We start from the raw sequence: 19,192 nt of genomic DNA, 5'->3' as shown, positions 1-19,192 counted from the left end.
CATTTAGTGTTCATAATAAACACTAAAATGCTGTGTTTGTGCAAATAGACACAAACAAGCTGCACATGTTCTCCGAGATGGATCAGAAGCTGTATAGACATCCAGATCCAAACCAGGCATGGCCGCCAGCCAACATAAATCCCAGGCAGGACCACAGAGGATAAATAAATTTTATGCCTTGGTCCAGCTAATTTTTAATAAATAAAAAGGGAGGAATTGTGCCCTTCCCCCCGAGCCATGAACATGTTAAATCAGAACTTTTTTTCTGCCACAGATGGTAGCCCACCTAGGGTGGAGTCTTCTTACCTAGGTAAAGTCTATTGTCTGCCACATCAGCAGCTTCCTGCAAGAAACACCACCTGCTGAACAGCCTGAGCTTGCTTTCCTGATGAGATCCTAACAAAGCAAGGAGATCCTCCCAAAGATTGATCTTCCCCCTTTTAAATTCAAGACTCTATAATTAAAGATTGAGCCTTGATCAGAGAACTTTGTCTTGGATTATTATTTCTCTCACTATCTTTCCCATCCATCCCCAGCTTTTCTTTCAGGAACCCAGTAGCCTGTAGCCACTGGTGACTACAGTCTATCACACAATATATGTATATATGTACATACATCTTCCTAGTGTTTTGAAACTTTACAACTGAAAAGAAATTAAATTGTACCTGTTATTTTCTAATAGCGCGCATTTTTATAGTTAGAACAAACGTTGATAGATTCTATTAATTACTAAGGCAATATTAGTAATTAAGTAATTACTTAATTAAATCAAAAGAAAGTAAATTGTACCTGTTATTTTCTAATAGCATGCATTTTTATAGTTAGAACAAACGTTGATGGATTCTATTAATTACTAAGTCAAAATTTGTAATAGTGAACAGCTAGAATTGTATTGGGAGCCCATTCAATGTTGGGATCTCTTTGCCCTGAGTATTGTGGCTCATGCCTGTAACCTCATCATTCTGTGTTCAGTGGCTCAGTTCTTGACCATGTATGGGCACAATCCCAGTTCCTACCTTACCTATCACCATTCCTATATGGGCATAATCCCAGCTCCTAGCTGGCCTGTCACCATTCCTCGATTAAGCTCTATAAACTCCCTTGCTTTAGCTTGGATGATGATTTCATTGACCTCTACTTGTGAGATTGGTAAACTCACCAGAAAGCTGGTTCTCAATAAACCTTCCTTTATATTCTTGATTCGACTTGAGTTGGCTTGTGTTGCCAGAGAAACCTATTATAATGTCAGGCTGTTGTCTTTTGACTTTTCATTTACTTGTACTTTGGATATGATATGTAATATAGTAGATATATAGAAGGAATAAGAGATACACATGATTGTGCTTTTCATAAAATTTAGTTTCCCTTTAAATGACATTTTCAAAAAAGGAAGGAATTAATAAAAGCAGTGTACCTCAGTATATGAAATAAAAATTGATTAATTGCAAATTAGCAATTATTATATTAATATCAATTGATGAATTATTAAAATATTAATAAATAATTAGTCAATAGAAGAATTTCCTCAAAAGTCAGTACCTGAAACAAATTATTCCTGATATTTGGTCATATTCAATGTAAAAGTTTTAACTAGAGAAAAAGCAAAGGAAAGCCAAAAATTCTTATAAATCAAAAAGAAACAAGCCATATTATCATTATTTGTATTTGTGATTCTAGACAAAAACAAAATAATATCACTTCCAACTCTGATACACACAGCAGTGTAATAAGGTACAAGATCCATATGTGCAAAAATAAGTAACAGTTTTTATAAACCAATGGTGAGAACCAGAGAAGCAAATTAGAAAATAAGTCCCATTTTCAGAAACTGAAAAAGAAATGAACAAAAAACCAGGAATAAACCTAAAGAGGTAAAGGAGAGGAAGAAAAGTTTCATGACACTGAAGAGAGAAATCAAAGAAGACACTAGCAAGTGGAGAGATCTCCTGTGAGTTTGGATGTGCAACATTAATAGTTCAAAAATGAATGCATTGCTCAAGAGTGTACACTCATTGCATGTAGTACCCAGCACCCAGCACAATCCCACTGATATTTTTTACAGAATAAAAAATCATAAGCCTCATTTGGTAGCACAAGGCCCCTGATGAATCGAATCAATTTTAAGCAGAAAAACAAAAGAGATAAAACAAATAAATTCTGGAGGCATTGGCATACTTGATCTAAAACTCTCAATTTTTTAGTCATTAGGGAAATTGCTTTGCTATTCTATATCACCACTGTTGGGGCCAGCCTGCGGCTCTCATGTCTGGGTTTGAGCCTGGGATCATCTTAGAACTGAAAGAAAAGAGGTAATCTAGGCGGGTAAAGAAAGAAATGGAATCAAGACTGTATTCTGATCAAGACCCAACTTTAATGTCGGCAAACACACTTTATAAAGAGGGGAGGCCCATTCCCAGTCACACAAAGTTCCTTTGAAGTTGTCAGATCAGCCTTTTAGTAGGAACCCGTGAAAAACAGATTGTTCCAGCCCTGAGTCAGAGCCAGATGTCCTGACCTCAAGATGTACCCTGATACCGCCAAGTTCCTGCTTCCCCATGTAGTCGCCAAAAGAAGAATTTCTGCTGCGCCATCCCTCCTGCTGAGAAGAACTTCCTATTTTTCCTCTGCCCCATCCCTCCTGCTGGGGTGCATTTCCGCTGCCCCATTCCTCCTGCTGAGAAGTACTTCCCCTTTTGCTTGTGCATTTAAACCTTGGGCCTGGCTAATACAGTGAGCCCTTGATGCCACTCAGAATGTTTCTGTGTCGTTCTTGCACTTGGTCCTTGTCTCTCTCTATATCCCCATTTGGTTCTTAGGAGAAGGTCCCCTCGAGACCCTGGAATAACTGGACCTGCTGGACGGGTCATCTGAGGCCAGCCCAGCTAGGCTTGAAGGAGGTAACACACCACAATCAGAATCACTATCCTCAAGAAAGTCAATGGTAAATAGCAGTGAGTATGTGGGGAAACAGAAAATATTACTCAGGGTTGATGGAACTATCATCTGGTCTCCTATGGTGCAAGTCAGCATGGTTGTTCCTCGGAAAAAAAAAAAAAAAACAACTGATCTATGTCTTCATGAATGTCACAGTTTCAAACACCAGAATTTGCAGTACCAGCAGCCTGTCTCATAAGTTAATGTTTCTATAACATTTATAGAACTGTTAAGTCCCATGGTTTAGAGTTCAGTCCCATATGATTTCCTCTGACTTCAAAGGACATGATGACCCGGACTTTTGACCACTTGAATATGAATTGAGGAATATCTCCTGGTCTTCTTTTATTAGTTCAATTCAATAGTAAGAATGGCTAATAGGATCTTGAAGAGATATTTTTATATTGATATTCATAATGACATTGTGCACAAAAGCTTATACAAAATGAGTGTCCTCCAAAGGACAAACAGATGAGCAAAGTGTGATTAAAAATGTACAACAGAATGCTATTTAGTTGCAAAATGAAAAGAACTCTGACAAAGTTGTAACACACATAAAACTTTGAGCTCCTTGAACTAAGTACACTAAAATTGTTAGCAAAACATAGTTATACATGAAATTGAGTAATTAATAATTGTAGAAACAGAAGACAGTATGTTGATTATCTTTGAGGTTGGGAAAAGGAAAAATAATTGTTTATGGTATATGGAGTTTTAGTTTATATGATGTATGCTATTGTAGAGTTAGAGAATAACAACCTGAATCTTCAAGGCTGTTTTCCTGGGTCTCAGAGAGGTAGAATTGGCTGACCTTCCAGAGGACCCAGAATTCTCAGCACCCACATTACAGCCACCTGTAAGGGCATCTCCAGGGGATCTGATGCCAACTTCTAAGTTCTGTAGGCACCATAGAGACATCTGATACATAGTTACAGTCAAAGCACCCATATATAAACATGAAAAAGGACTGCTGTCCCTTGCCAACCCAGAAATTCCAGGTTACAACAGTCCAAGTTAGGCAAACATTTGGTCTGACAACCACATTTGAACTTTGGTGAAGATCTTACCAACATTTCTAAAATTAGTTTACACAAACTTGCATTGGTTGAGGCTGCTTTTATAGTTGACTATTGCCTCTGCGGTGATTAAGCAATTGGGAACTTTGTAACAAAATGTCCTTTGAAAGAAATCTTCACTGACTGTTCAAATTAGAAAGATAACCAAGACTTCTGAAGTTCAAAGAACTAAGTATTTTCTAGTATAATCTTTTAGAAGATGATGAAAATAAGACCACAACAGAATTGCAAGGTTAAATTCAGTCACAGTAAACTTTAACATCATATTTAATTACAGTTTGACAGAGACATTCCATCTGTATGTAAGTTAATCACTTTGTTTTTCCTATTTTAACTTTGTATTATATATGTGTTTGATGAGTGCACGTATGTGAATATGTATGCTTTTGTGAGACAACATGTGAGCTGATATCAGAGGAAATCTTAGGTGAGTGAGGGTCCTTGCATCACATAATGTTTGAGACAGGATTTCTAGTCACCACTGTGTGACAGGACAAATATAGGCTTTAGAATCTCCAAGACCATAGACTCATTTGCCCAGAGTGACAGAGAGTAGGGAATAAGAGATAGAGGATGAGGAGAAGAGGAAGGGAACAAGGGAGAAAGAAAAAGTATATTTCTCCTGGAAGGGAAGGGACCAACAAAGCACTTCCATGGGATAGAGAGGATACAGACATGGCATATAGAAAACTGCCAGTTTATAAAGGTATGAGGGGAAACCCCATGTTAGGATATGTTAGAATTAGATATTTAATTTTATTTGGGCATGTTAATTAATGAGCCAAAGTGGCTTTTGATAGCTGGACCTTGGTGGTTAGCCTCAGTGGCTAAATAAAGGGATAGACCTTGGTGGCCAGCTTTAGGAATATAAGCTAAGGTTTTATAGCAAGGCAGAGGAATGGGGGAAAGGGGCTGGCCTGCCATAGTCTTGCTTACTGCACTCAGAATCCTTGTACTGGATCTGTCCCCCAGGCTACATGGCCTGTGAGCTTCCAGGGATTCCCTTCTCATCTGGGAACTGTCATTTCACTTACATAGCACTGGGATTGCTGGCACATATTAAAGTGTCCAACTTTATGTGGGTTTGGGGATCTGAACTCAGGTCCTCACTAAATCTTTGATGTTGGTTAAAGTTTGGTTTCAGAGTTTTAAAACCATCAATTTTCACTCTACATGCTCTTTTGAATAAAATTACAATATGATCTCATACCTAGAGTCAAGGTTCAGTTTTCAGAATGTTGGTATCTAACCACAAAGCTGTCCAGGCTTCAGGTGGTTAATGAGCATACAAAATCAGGGATTTTATTCGCCTCTCAAGAGGAGAAATGTTTTCCCTAACCAAGGGTTTTCAGGCATGGCAAACTTGTTATCTGTTGTGATAAAACGGTTTTGTCCTTAGCTTTAGTGTGTGTTGTTGCTTATTTGTTGAAAGTAAATGACAGATACTTTTTCTACATCCAGAATCCCTTCAGGAACACTTCTCAGTCTTGTTTTCGGATCTTCAGATATTGTGTTTAAGAGCGTCCCACTCTTAAGATTTTATCTCCTTGTTTCACACTAATAAAAGCTTAATAAGCTTGAAGGGTTAGCAAAACCAAAAAAGCATGGGGCTTTTGTAAAAAACAAACATCTCTGTGCCTTTTAATCTGCAGGAGACCAGTGAGAAGAACAGACAGTCTTAGGTAGAAGCTGTCTTTTTCTTACACTTCTTTCAGTATAAAGGGCTGGAAGCAGGCATGCATTTCCCCTCTCTCAGAAACACTTCTAATGTTTAATTCTTCAAGGAATTAGGGTGATTTCCACTCTAACCTATTTTGCTTCATTCCCCAGTGTTATTGTTCCCTTGTTTGAAAACAAATCTTTTTTGATGTTGTATCTGGTGACTCACTCATTAAAACTTTAGAAAAATCCTTTCCTTCAGAAAGTTGCACCCTACTTAGAGAGGCCCAGCTAAAATTCTTTCCATTCCTTCATATTAATTAAAACCACCTTTTCCTTAAGCAGTTCCACTGTAAAGGGGAAGAAAAAACTGTTAAGTAGGCAAAACGGAGTGCTGTGAAAACAGAAACAAAGAAGAAAGAAAAAGAGAAAGCTGGGGAGATGATCCTTTGGAGGGCTGGGTGGATACTCTAGTATTAAGTAACTGGCTTAGATTTTACCGCCTTATTCACATCTCAAATTTATATGTGTACTCCTTTCTTCTAAAATTGACAGAAGCACCGCAGGGAACATCACATCGTTATTAAAACCAACGGAGAATGCTCCATCTGTCGTGCCTTTCAGGAATCCAGCCCACTAATTTTTTTGCTGTGGGTTTGATGACTCAAACCCTCAAGATGCAGGAAGAATACCCTCGATTTGCAGAGCTGCCAGAACTCATTCACTGGAGCAAAGACTCTTCACGTGGGGCTCATTTTCAGGCAGTTGTTTATCTGTTTGCATATTTAAACAATCAAGCTCACTGGAAGGAGTTTGTCAGGAATTTCTAAATAGCAAGTCAATACATTGCTGGCTCTGTGCATCCTTCTCTCTGTGGCTCATGGGCTACCTTTCCTTTCTCAGTTCTTCCTCCTTCTCTAACTGAACTCCTTCTCTTAGTATCCGCTTTCTTACCTTCCACTGTGACTTTTATGTAATTTTCCACACTTGTACAAAACAATCATTTCTTCACTTTTGTAACTTCCTTTTAAAACAGGCCCATGTTAAGCCAGTCTTTATTTTCTCTGATTATTTTAAGATGGGTTTCATGAACGCCAGGTTGCTTCCGAATTCCCTATGTGACCCACGAATCACCTCCACCTTCAGATCCTTCTGCCTCTACCTCCCCTCCAGAGTGCGGAGACATTTCAGTTTCTGCCATGCCAGGCTTGTACCCAAGTCCCTGGTCTGGGCCACCTAACCGTGTCCCAGCTATGTTTCCTCTCTTTAAAAATCCCTGTACTATTTGAGAAACCGAGGCACAGATTTGAACTTGCCTACTTGACCAAGACAACTTTGCTCTTTTTATCTTTTAAACGTTTCGTAGGGCGCAAAGGATAAACGGGGGCTGCAATCGCACAGAGGGCGTCAATCTCTCGGGGGTCGCCCTGGGGCCAAGTGTCCGGTGCTGCGGCGTCCCCGAGAGCCCTCCTCCCGCGCTCGCTTCACCCTCCCGCGGCCCTCGGTCGGCCTTGGCAGCGCGGCTCCGGTGACTCAGCCGCGGGCCCAGCGCTGGCCCTGGTTGACGCCCGCGAGGAGGCGACGCTCGGTCCGAGGCGCCCGCCGAGGTGGGGGTCGCCGCTCGCCCGCGCTTTACGGCTGCCGAAAACAGGCCCCGCCGGCCGCCGTACCGCAGACCCGCGGCGCCGCTCAGGTAACGCGAGTCCCCGTCCCCGTGCCGCGGGAGCCCGCGGGGCGACGGGGCGAGGCCGGGCGCGCGCCCGCTGGTCCGCGGCCTGCCTCCGCGCTTCCGAGCCGCTGGCGACCCTGAGGCGGGGACGCCAGCAGCAGCAGCCCGACGGACCGCGGCTTCCGCCACCCGCGGAATGTCGCGCTGTCTTCCCCGAGTGGCCGTCGGGTGTCGAGCATCCCCATCGCCCTCCCGCCCGGCCTCCCTGCACTGCTTAGGGCCCCGCATCCCTAGGGGCGCTCAGCCCTGAACTAAGTTAATGGGTAGACGTTAGTCCAGCCGAGCTGCGAAGAAACTTAGGAAACTCTGCTTCTCTCACAGTGAGGCACTCGCAGTGTTTACTCCAGTCGGCCACGAGCGACATTCTGTGCTAACCAGGGATGGGAATAAGATGCAAAATTCTGTCCCTGCCCGCTGGGTGCTCTTTGTGCTGAAGGCATTAGCCTGAGTCCCAGGATTGCAGACCCATCCCCAGTGGTAGCAGGGGAATGGAGATCGAAGGAAAGGTTGGATTTTAAACTGGTAGTTAAGAAGGGGTTTCCTCGTTTCTTTTTAATCCCTCAGACATTCTTCATGGAAAGGGGATTTTTAGCGCCCTCCGACACCCCTTTTTACCATCAGCAGTTATCTCTGACCTCAGAATTTCTCAGAAATACAATTGCATTATCTAATGCAGTCTGATACCACATAGAGTATTCCAGGCATTTTTCTCAGAATTCCAGTACGAGTGAATTATATAATTTATCAGTTACATAAAGCATTACTAGGACACATGGAGAGCTTGATTCTTGCTTATACGTGCAATTAACAGATACTGCTTACTACCTACCAAACACTGCCCTAGGCATTAGAATTGAGCAGACATTCTTGTTTTTTTGGATTGTACGTTCTAGTAGGAAGCGTATACAACAAGAAAAATAAGTTTGTGTGTTATGCATTTTAAAATGGCTAATAAAGGAAATCTTCAAGCGAAAGCGACATATTTCAACAGACTTCAACAGGTGAGGAAGAAAGCCATGGGCTGTGTAGGTCCAGAGCTCTCTAAGCACAATAGCAAGCCTACAGAGGCCTTGTCTGTTGCTGAGTTCAAGGATAAGGAAAGAAGTGTGTGTGGCCAGAGTGGAATTGAGGAGAGAGAAGTGGATATGGCTTTAAACTTTCTCGTAGGGTCTAGATAGTATGGTATACTGAACTACTGCCATATCTCTTCAAGTAATATGGAAGGCCTTTGGAGTATTTTGACAGAAGGGAATGTAGTAATGATACATCTATTTAAAAACATCACGCTGGTTACTGTGTTGGGGGCAACTGGTTGTATGAAAATAATGATTTATAGCTGGGACACTAATTAGCTATTAAGACAGAATTTCCATTTACTGAGCTGGGGAATATTGTAGGACATTGGTGTGCTGGTAGGATTAGGACATTCATGCTTTTGAATATTCAAGTTATGTCAAGCGGGCAGTTGTTGCAATTTATATGCTACAGAGTTTCAAAGGTGGGCAGAGCCGTGGTACACTGTTACCCGTTCTCTCTCCATTCGAAACAATGTATTCCTCTCTACTGCACATAATCAATGTTTCAATTGTATTCACTCTTTCTTTTGGCATAACAATGAACCAAGGTTCTCACAAATTTTTGTCCCCTTTGAGATGCCCTGAGCCGTAAAGTATATGATATATTCTGTCACTTATTCTCAGGATTTTGACCAGTTAATCACCGCCAGTCCCCATCCCCTGTCTCCAGAAAACCAAACACAATAAAGACCCCTGCCAGCACCATCACCATCACCAAAGACTGTACCGACTGCAGAGAGCAGCACTAATACAGGCTTTTCTGGGAATATGAACTCATATATTAGAAGGCAGAGTCACTATATGTCAGTTTTCCAAACAGCAGTAGATTACATCTTAGAGCTTCCTACCCTCCCAACTACAGTTTGACCAGACTTGTATATGTCTTTTCATGGAGTGGGACTCAAATCAGAAAATGATTTTTTATCTTCCAAATAGCACTCAGAGTCCTCAGCTGGTCCGCTGTTGACAACTTTCTTCTCCCTGGAGGCCATATAAGCATCGTTAGTCCTTATGAACATTAGTTTGTAGGAAGAAAGCTTTAAGCTCAGTTCCACATTGATTTCTGTGTCTGCTAACCAAAGTGGTGTCTTCAGCAACAGGGCATTACCAATTGCTCTGGCAGGCAAGCAAGAGAAGTGGCAACTGTACTCACTGGGGTGGCAGTGGGGGAGACAATTATTTGTATTTAAAAAAAAAAAAATCCATGATGCCTGGGCAGAGTGCTATTCACCATGCAGAGTATCACTGTTCTAACTCATTTTAAAAATTATGTATTTTAGTTAGCATATAAAGGACAGGTCTCTGCATAGCTTTCTAATGCATCTTTAGTTTTGGTTAATTGTCCCTTTACCTCTTCCACCCCAACCCTCACCCCGGCTACCACGCTGCCATCTCTGTTTAAGCCTTTTTATGTCTTGTGTTTCCCTCTTACCCAGACTTACATATGACATGTGACTTTTTTTTTTTTTAATCTCCGTGAAGATCCCATCTGTCTCATGTCTCCTTCCTTACTTCCCGGTCTATACTGATATCCCAACCAAACACAGAAATATAAAATTCAAACCTAGGGCAGATACATGAGAGAGACTATGATATCTGTCTTTCTGTGCTAGGTTACTCAGTATATTTTTTCAGCTCCCTACTTTTTTTGTATGTGTGCATAATGAGTAGAATTATATTGTCTCTCTGCACCACATTTTCACTATTGGCCAGTTGATGGACATCTAGGCTGGTCTCATTCCCTAGCTACTGTGAATAGTAGTCTGCAATAGGACATAGAGTCCTGTCATAGGGACCCAGGACTGCGTAGCAGGGTATATGGTCTACCTACAAGGCAGTTTTATATTTCAATTTTGGAGAAACGAGTAGGCTGGTTGCCATAGTACGTCGTTGTTCTCTTTCTCACCAACAGGTGAGAAATAGGATGCCCCCTTTCACAGCCTCACCAACAGTGTACTAGGATGCCCCCCCCAGTCTCCCCATAATTTGTCCTGTTAGTTTTCTTTGATAATAGCTATTTTGAGAAGGGTGAAATGGAAAATGGTTTAAATCTGTGCTTATCTGATGGCTAACGATGTTGAACATCTTTCAAAGTGTTTATTCACTATGATATTGCTTCTTATGAAAACTGTTCAGTTCCATACTACCCTCCCCCTTCAATCGGGTTATCAGGAACCTAGGGTTTCCGTCAATGCAGCCCTGTGCTTTGCTCCTTAAGTACATACCTAGCTCTGAGACTTTTGGTTTTCTATATGCACAGTTTGATAAAATGAAAAGAAGTGTTGAATCTGGTAGTAGATTTAATTATGGACAGGTGACATTAAATTTGGGGCAATATGTTAGCTGATATTGGTTTCAAGCCGGGTTTTAATCATGTTAAAATCGACTAGGTGCCATATATAACGTATAGAGACACTCTTTTGAGTAATTTTTTCCTGGCTGGTGTATCAAGATTGAGAGAATGGCTGTAGTTGGAAAGAGTACCTGTTCAAGAGTATTTACCTTTGTTCATGTGGACTATGTGATGAATCCATAGAATAAAATAGGGAATAAGGTCTTAGCCAGGGGATGTAATAACCACAATTTAAATGAGATTATGGCTGCCTTCATATATTTTTCCTAGTAGAAAAAGAAGGGTATATGCGGACATGCCAGTGTAATTAAAAATGCCACATGAAAAGCACTGAGAATTTTGAAATTCTTAATAATTAACATGAAAATTATCAGTGTTATTTGTGTCAAGAACTGAAGAGTACTTAACAGACTCCAGAATTCACTAGTTTTTGGCTAATTGTGTGTTGTGGAAGGGATAGGGAAAAGAGATTTCAGTTGGTATTCTAGAGTGGGATATATTATAAACCTCCTCTCTAGGGGTGTTGATAGAAGTTTGAGCTGGTTCTGTGTCTGTGGTGAACTGAGTAGCATTGCTCTTTTCTTATCTGCTCTGCTTGTCTGAAGAATATGGAGACCACTCTGTATGAAGGGGCTGCAACTGTATCCCATAGACCAAATCCAACCCATCATAGGTTTCTATAAATAAAGCTTTTTTTTTTTTTTTCCGAACCCAACCATATGCATCCGTTTCTTTTCTCTGCTTGCATGTGCCACACACTATAGAACCAAAAATGTCTAATTCTCTGACCCTTGCACATATTGGTGAACACTTTGTCTTTTATGTTGTTTACATAGCATCGATGTTAATATACTATCTGTGAAAATTGGTAACAATAGCTATAATAATTTTAGAGTATTTACTAAGGACTATCATTTTTCTTTCACTTTGTATGCAATAATTTATTTAATATCAACCAAAGTATTACCAAATAGCTTCTGTTATTTTCACAAATGAAGAAACTAAGGTATAAGGTGAATTAAGAACTTTCAGGGGGAAATTCCATGGAGTTTCAGCCCTAGACAAAGAGCTACAATCAATTAAGGATTCTGAGAATGCAGTAAATGGTCTTCCCAGTACTAAGTGGTCAGTCCTCATATCATACACATACAAGTAACATTATATAGACATATATACATGTATGTGTAGTGCCAGGAAGCATTCATGAACCCCACAGGACCACCAAGGAGCTGATTCTGATGTAAAAACATTAGGATCTCTTTATTACAAACTCAAGCTTGGGCTTACTTCCCAGAGCCATGCAGGATGGTTTGGTGAAGCAGCCCTGAACACTCATCCGGAAAAAGTTTTATAGGAAATGGGGTATTGATCCCGCAAACATCTAATTGATGACTGTTATAATCCAACAGGTGGGCACTCTGAGGCAAGACCATGAAAATACAAACAATCTGAAAATATATCTGAAACAATCAGAGGAGTCTTTGATTAACTGTTACTAAGAAGTAGCAAGGGATTAAATCTGGGGTATGGGTCAAGGACAAGCTGTGGGGTCCTTCCTGGTACATGGGTGCAGCTTCAGCAGTGGGTCAAGTTCTCAGGCTGTTTTTCTTTTAAGATGGAGGCTAGTCCCAAGATGGAGGAGGTTTGGTCTCTTATGTGTGTATGATGCATATCTATGTATGTAACAACAAAGCAATTAGAGACCATTCATTTGAGAGGGAGTGAGCAAGGGAGGCTATGTCAGAAGGGTTGGAGGGAGACAAGGGTAGGTGGAAAATGTTGTATTATATCATATTTTAGCTTCAAAAAGGAAAGAACTTGCTAAAAATGTTATAGAAAGTAATGGATCCAGGTAGGTTATTTTTTTTTTTTTTTACTATCTGTATCCTTAATTTCAATGGGACATTATTATTGGGTACATAGGTAAATGTATGTCATCGGTAGAACTCTTGCTGCCATGAGAAACAAATGTAATTCATAATATTTGTATTAAAATAAAGTTCCAGATTGTGAATTTAAGATGCTGAATATTCCAAATGAACATTATAGTTGAAGAGCCAATGAAATACAAATATGCCTTAATAGAAAGTTCTATCATGATTTCACTTTTCATTCAGTCCTAGAAAGCAGAACCTGTATAAAATAACTAAGTAGGAAATGATACTTCAATAGGGGCTTGCCATCGTGTCTACTGACAGTATATCTACTGACAGCTTTCAGGAGTTTACCTGTTAAGCACGTGGTGCAACTAACTGAAAAGATAGTAGCTAAAGACCCAGAGCCAGAGTATAGTCCTAATTCTGTACACAATGTGGATTGTATCTATTCTTTTTGTCTTTGTGTTTGTAGATTTTGTTTTGTTTTATCTTCTGAAAAGCAAGGCCCATGACTTATGAAAAATTTAGGGCTTCCTACAGCTAAAAATGTTACAATTTTGTAAGTATTTTACACTGTATATTCAAAGAAACAAATGAAATGATTACATAGGAGAAATAGCTTGTTAAGGTAAAAGTTGAAGAGACATGTTCCTGCTGTGCACACAAATACATACACAAAATAGTCACTTGATATTCCTATAAGATCAGTGTGGCTCAGTTTTTATTTGAGATTTATTAGATTCTATAGTTATATATCATTTATAGCTAATTAAATACCTGCCATAAGTTTTTTTTTCTTTTCTTTTTTGTCCTTGTCTGAGGAATAGATAATTGTCCCCCACCTTGAATTTGAATGGGAAGTAAGTCTTGATGAATTCCTTGACCTCTGTGATCTCGCAGCTTGTCTCGTGTTTTCTTTAGCAAAATTTGTTTCATTGCTCAATTTGTCTGCTAGTTTAAAGCAAACAGAATACCTGAAATCAAGTGTCTGTTTCCCACTGTTACCTGGGCTATTGATGCCAGACAAAATTGTACGTTAATTGTTTTGACATTTTGATCTGAACAGTGCAGATACAAAAGGTGATTGCATAGTAGCCTACTATTTTCAACTCAGCTTGATTTTCCCCTAGCAACTTGCTTATAAATGTTGTATCACCTTTCAGAAGTTGAGTTTTTATCATACTGGGTTTTTTCCCCCCCTCAGATTTAATTACAGGGTATGATTCAACAACAGTTAATAGATGTTTTAGATTTTCATCTGAAAAATATCTATTTTTCCCTTGAATCTTTTAAAAATAGATAATAAAAAATCCATAGTTGGATAGGGGTGGGATCCGGTATCCACCTCTTCCTTCTCTGTGTTGGGACCCTGTCTGACTTGAACCTGTGCAGGCCCTGTGCATACTGCCACAGTCTCTGTGAATTCATATGTGCATCTGTTCTGTTGTATCTTGAAGACCCTGTTTTCTTGGATCATCCATCACCTCTGTCTCTTACAAGCTTTCTGCCTCTTGTGTCCATATAGTTCAGTTCTTGCGCTTTGAGAGGAGAGATTTGATGAAGGTTTCCCATTTCAGACTAAACTCTCAGATGTCACTCACTCACTGCATATTGTCCACTGTGGGTCTCTGTGTTAATTCACTTCTACTGCAAATTAAAATAATGATGTTGAAATTCAAGTATCTCATTGCTATCAATTCTCTTGAATGTTGAAAGCTACTCGGTTTCATTGTTGACTGGTATATGTGTGTTAAAACCAGCTTTTCTTTTCTTCTTTCCAATGTCAAATATAAAAAATTCAATTGTGCAACTTTTGTATCCTTATCAAGGATTCAGTTTTAAATCAAACCAAAAACTACACAATAAAGTATTGGTATGTTTGTATTATAATAGACACATTTTTTACATGCTCCTATTTTGAACTCATCTAAGCTTTTTTTCTTTCATGACAAAAAGTCCCTCATATTGTCTTTGGAACAAAAGAGCTATAAAACGTGGAAATTGGTGCTTGATTAAAATGGTCTTGCTATTGTACTTTTTGACATTTTTCTGTCTCATTCACCTTCCTTTTGTATTACATACATAGGTTGTGGAAGCATTTCCAAAATCCAGACCTCGTCTGCATTGTTCTTCACTGTAATATCTAAGCAATGATAGTGCAAACCATTTAATGCAGTCTTCAAGAATGCAGGATTAAGGATGTCAAAGGGGAAAGGCAGGAGGACTTCAGCCGCTGTCCTCTTAGCATTTGGAGTCTCTTCTGGGAAATCTGCCTTTTGTCTTTCACCTTATCTCTTTCTTGTCCATCTATTTTATCTGTGATTTTATTTTAGAATTTTAAACTATTAATTTGTGAAGTGGGGTTAATAAAAGCACATTACTTAACTATTGTAAAGAATAGTGTATGATTTAAGATAGTATTTGCCAAATTGTTGGACATACTTTCTTGTCTGTGAAGTTAGTCAGATGGGTGTTTAAGTCCCAGCTTCCCGTCTCACTGTTCTATTTGGTGCCTGATGACTTGACTCACCTATATTTTACCCTCTACAGTGAGAGTTATAGCTTCTCCTTTCAGGGTTGTTTTTGAGTGAAACTGGGTTTTAATATGCAACTAATTCAGCCCTAATACTTAAAACACATTTCCTCTGACCCGGTTCTTTTCAGGTTTCCTTCATTCTTTACTGTCATGAAGAAAAGCTTGGTAAGATCGATCATATGTGGGTTAGTGTGCAACACTGTGTTGTTTTCTATTCTTTCCTTTGCTTAAAGGAATGTCAAGGGTTCAGTAAGGAAGTATTGTAAAGGTTTTGTTCAAGTTTATGGAGGTGTTTCATTGTGTATGAAAGATGAGAGACTTTACATGTTTGATACATAAAACCACATAATACCTTCACATGTCTGTATTATGATAATTTTTGGTGGCTGCTCACTGCTTTGTGAGTGAATCCATATTTTTATCACCCACTCACTCATCAAGGCTAATTGTAATGTGACCTGAATTAGAGACTGCTGCTCAATTTCTTTCCAAAATCCTAAAATTAAAAAATTAATTTTAAGTTTGATTGAAAATAGATTTTTTTTCATATGACACATTCTGATCACTGTTTTCCCCTCCCCAGCTCCTTCCAGAAAATTCACATCTTTTCTTTTTTTTTTTCTCATTAGATAAGAAATAGGCACTGAAGTCTAGGGCAAAATAAACAGAAAAATTTAGTCAAAACTACTTTCGATACATTCCACAATTCCAACTCCCCCAAAATTGTTTTTGAATACAATTCCTTACTGCCTTTCCCTCTTTAAATGACGGGCACATACATATCAAGTTAAAATATATGTTTGTGTTTGTTTAAGTGTCTCCTTCCTCCAATATGGTCACAGCCCCTCTAACGTTCCTCTGCTGTGGCTAGGTTCATCTTTCCATGTGTCTGACTGCCTTTTCTTGGGCAGTTTTCAGTGTATTCTCTCCCAATACCCTACCTCTGGGTTCATTTGCAATATGGCACAGTGTTGTTTAATGTGTGCCTATTTAGTCATCTCATACTTGAAGAGGGATATATATATAAATTTGTATAGATAAAGATGTAGATAGAGATGGTATAGATAGATGCAGATTATAGATATAGAGTATAGATATAGATGGTCTAGAGATAGATATATAGAAAGTGAGGGTTTTTTTCACTTGCATGTATCCTAGAAGAGCGGGTTTCGTCTGTGCTTTCATTGCTGACAAGCTTACAAGTTAGAAATTGATAATCTTGAGATTCATCTCAGGTCCTGTCCACATCTATTCATTACAGGGCGCACAAGGTCCAGTCCTAGCTGAAAGCTGTTAGCAGTTGATGGCTGCTAGGGTAGGGGAGTCAATTTTTTTCAGGGGTGTGGACTCTCCCAAGTTGTCTATTATCCAATAGATGGGCCTACACCCATGCACATACCAGCCTAATGAGACTCAATCCTTACAGGAAAGAAAGGAAGAGACCTTGAAGTGGGGAGGGTTCCATGGGGATGGCACCAAGAGATCTTGAAAATGGGAGCTGAGACAGACATGCTCAAGATACTTTGTATGAAATTCTCAACAAATAGATAATAAATTTTAAAAGCTGATTCTTAAGAAGGTTTGTTATACTAGTGATTTTTATTAGAACATAGAAACATTATTATTATTATTATTATTATTATTATTCTACATTAATATCATAGTTAGTGAACTGCTCATTATTTCACCCCAAATTAGTTAATATTTCTTTAAACCTCTGCTATGTTTCTTGGAGATAAAAAGGTGGTCAAAATAGCAAGCTTGCTGTGTTTCAGGATAGGAGATTCTGGGAGGGTGAACAAGTGAGAGGCCAGGTGCACTGGTGAGAAAGCATGCTCCAGAGGAGTTGGCCCCAAGTTCTTTGGGCAGTTTTCTCTGGTCACTGACAAAAATGAGGGGAAAAAAGGATTATGCAGTATCTTAACAAAAGCTAGGTAAGCCTCCTGTCTCACTCTCAACCTACTCTCTTCTTGGTTTGTTTTTAATTTTATATGGGTCTATAAAGTTCAAAAATGTTCTCACCTATCATCTTCAGTGCTCCTAAGAGAGAAAAAGCAAAACACAGCAACAATAACAAAACAGAAACAAACCAGGGGAAGCCTGTTCCTAGAGGATTAAGTGATGCCACCCAGGATGGAGACACTGAGAGCAGTGACTGGAAATGGAAAATGTAAAGGAAGACCCTCAGTTTGCTTTTCACAGTGATGTGCAAGCTTGGCATGTGAGCAGCAGCTGTGCCTCAGAGAATTGCTTAGGAGGAGTTCTATGAGCCTTCACAGAGTTCTTTCAGTCATTTTATAGTTGAGCATTGGTCTTGCTCAATACTTTACCCTTAAAATGAGAACTTTAACTGCAGCTGAGTTTTAGGATCTTCAGGGAAGAGGACTGTTGTAAAACTCAAAGATAGCATCTTTACGTTGGTGCCGTCTTTGAAATAGTATCCAACCGATGCTTCCTAGCGTGGAATTAGAGCTTGCAGTGACAAGAGATCTTGTTTTCATATTTAAATCCATGTGGTAATGTGAATGTCTGTGACTATGAAATAATATGAAAAAAAATTAAAGTTTTTGTAAAGATGCCTGAACATGTTAGTTAGACCCTGGCAGCAATGCTAGGATTAAAAATGAAACCAGTTTTATAGTTTCTGGCTCTATAGGCACATAAACCTGTTTGTTAAAATAAAATAAAAAGCCAAATGAAAGTAAAATAGTCCTCTCTCTCTCTCCTTCCCCCTCTCTCTTAGTAAAACTCATAAATAATTTCTGAGATAGAAGAGTTAAGACATCAGGAGTCAAAGGAAGAGACTAAAGTACACTGTAGAAATAAGCCAGCGCCTGCCCTTGGTGTTCATATACTCTTAGTGAGCTTCACTCTGATGAGGAAGCCGAGAAAATGAAGTGTCGGTTTTGCATTAGTGTTACTGTTTGTAAACAACAGTGTGGGAAGACGGAGAACTTACCTTTTATCGCTACTTTAAGATGATTTGATAGAAAGATCTAATTGATATATGTTACATATTTGTGGTCTTTTTGGGTAATTTTCTGATAGAAAAGTATATCTATTAAATAAAAAGAGTTTTATTTAAAATTGATTTCAGAGAATAATTTTTAAAAGGAAACATTGTATGCTTATCATTTTTTCCATATTTAAGCAATACAGTTGTTGCTGAACTGTAGTATATTTAAAAAAAAGAGAAAAAACAAAATATATAGGTTTTTTTTTTTTTTTTTCCCAAGGCTGAGTTTCTCTGTGTAGCCCTGGGCTGTCCTGGAACTCACTCTGTAGACCAGGCTGTCCTCGAACTCAGAAATCCACCTCCTTTCAAGTGCTGCGATTAAAGGCATATGCCACCACTGCCCAGCAAAATATAAAATTTTAATTTGTAAAAGTTTATAGTTATTTCTCTCTCCCCCTCTCTTATTTTCTCTCTGTCTCTCCGTCTCTGTCTCCGTCTCTCTCTTGTGTGTGCACATGTATGCATGGATGGATGGATGTACATGTGTGTAGGCATCCATAGCAGTCAGAAGAGGGCTGTATTTACAGAGGATTGCGAGCCATGTTCTTTGGGTTTTGCAAATCTAACTCAGGTTTTCTGTAAGAGCAATGGTGTCCTTAACTGCTGAGCCATTACAACCCAATAGAATATGTGTACTTTAGGAACCAGTGATTCCCCATAAATTCTGTGCATTTTTGCCGCAGACCTTCTGGGCCCCTTTGTCTGCGTGGAATGGGTCTCTAGTCTCGGGTAGGCAAAACATCTGATGAATGACAGACAAATGCACACAGGAGAGGTTGTTGAGGATCTGAATGTAATGTCAAATCGAGCATCAGACTTTTTATACAGAAGACAACAAGGAAGTTGGGTGACATACCCGCAAGGTACAAAGAGGTTACTAGATTCTTACATAAAACAGAGGAATGCAAACACAGAAGGTCTAACAGGAACCACCTG

The 19,192-nt window shown here is 39.4% G+C and overlaps 1 protein-coding gene across 1 annotated transcript in view; it reads left to right on the top strand.

Annotated features, from left to right (window-relative positions):
• The first annotated feature begins 7,194 nt into the window (after positions 1-7,194).
• Positions 7,195-19,192, top strand: part of Naaladl2 (N-acetylated alpha-linked acidic dipeptidase like 2) — a 1,234,236-nt gene continuing 1,222,238 nt past the window's right edge. Inside the window, exon 1 of the mRNA XM_029474777.1 lies at positions 7,195-7,362. The gene's annotated coding sequence lies outside the window, so the exon portion shown is untranslated. The remainder of the gene's footprint in view (positions 7,363-19,192) is intronic.

Source organism: Mus caroli, chromosome 3, assembly GCF_900094665.2.
Source record: "Mus caroli chromosome 3, CAROLI_EIJ_v1.1, whole genome shotgun sequence".
Classification (NCBI taxonomy): domain Eukaryota; kingdom Metazoa; phylum Chordata; class Mammalia; order Rodentia; family Muridae; genus Mus; species Mus caroli.
The sequence above is the reverse complement of the archived record's forward strand: the minus strand, read 5'-3'. Positions and strand labels throughout refer to the sequence as shown.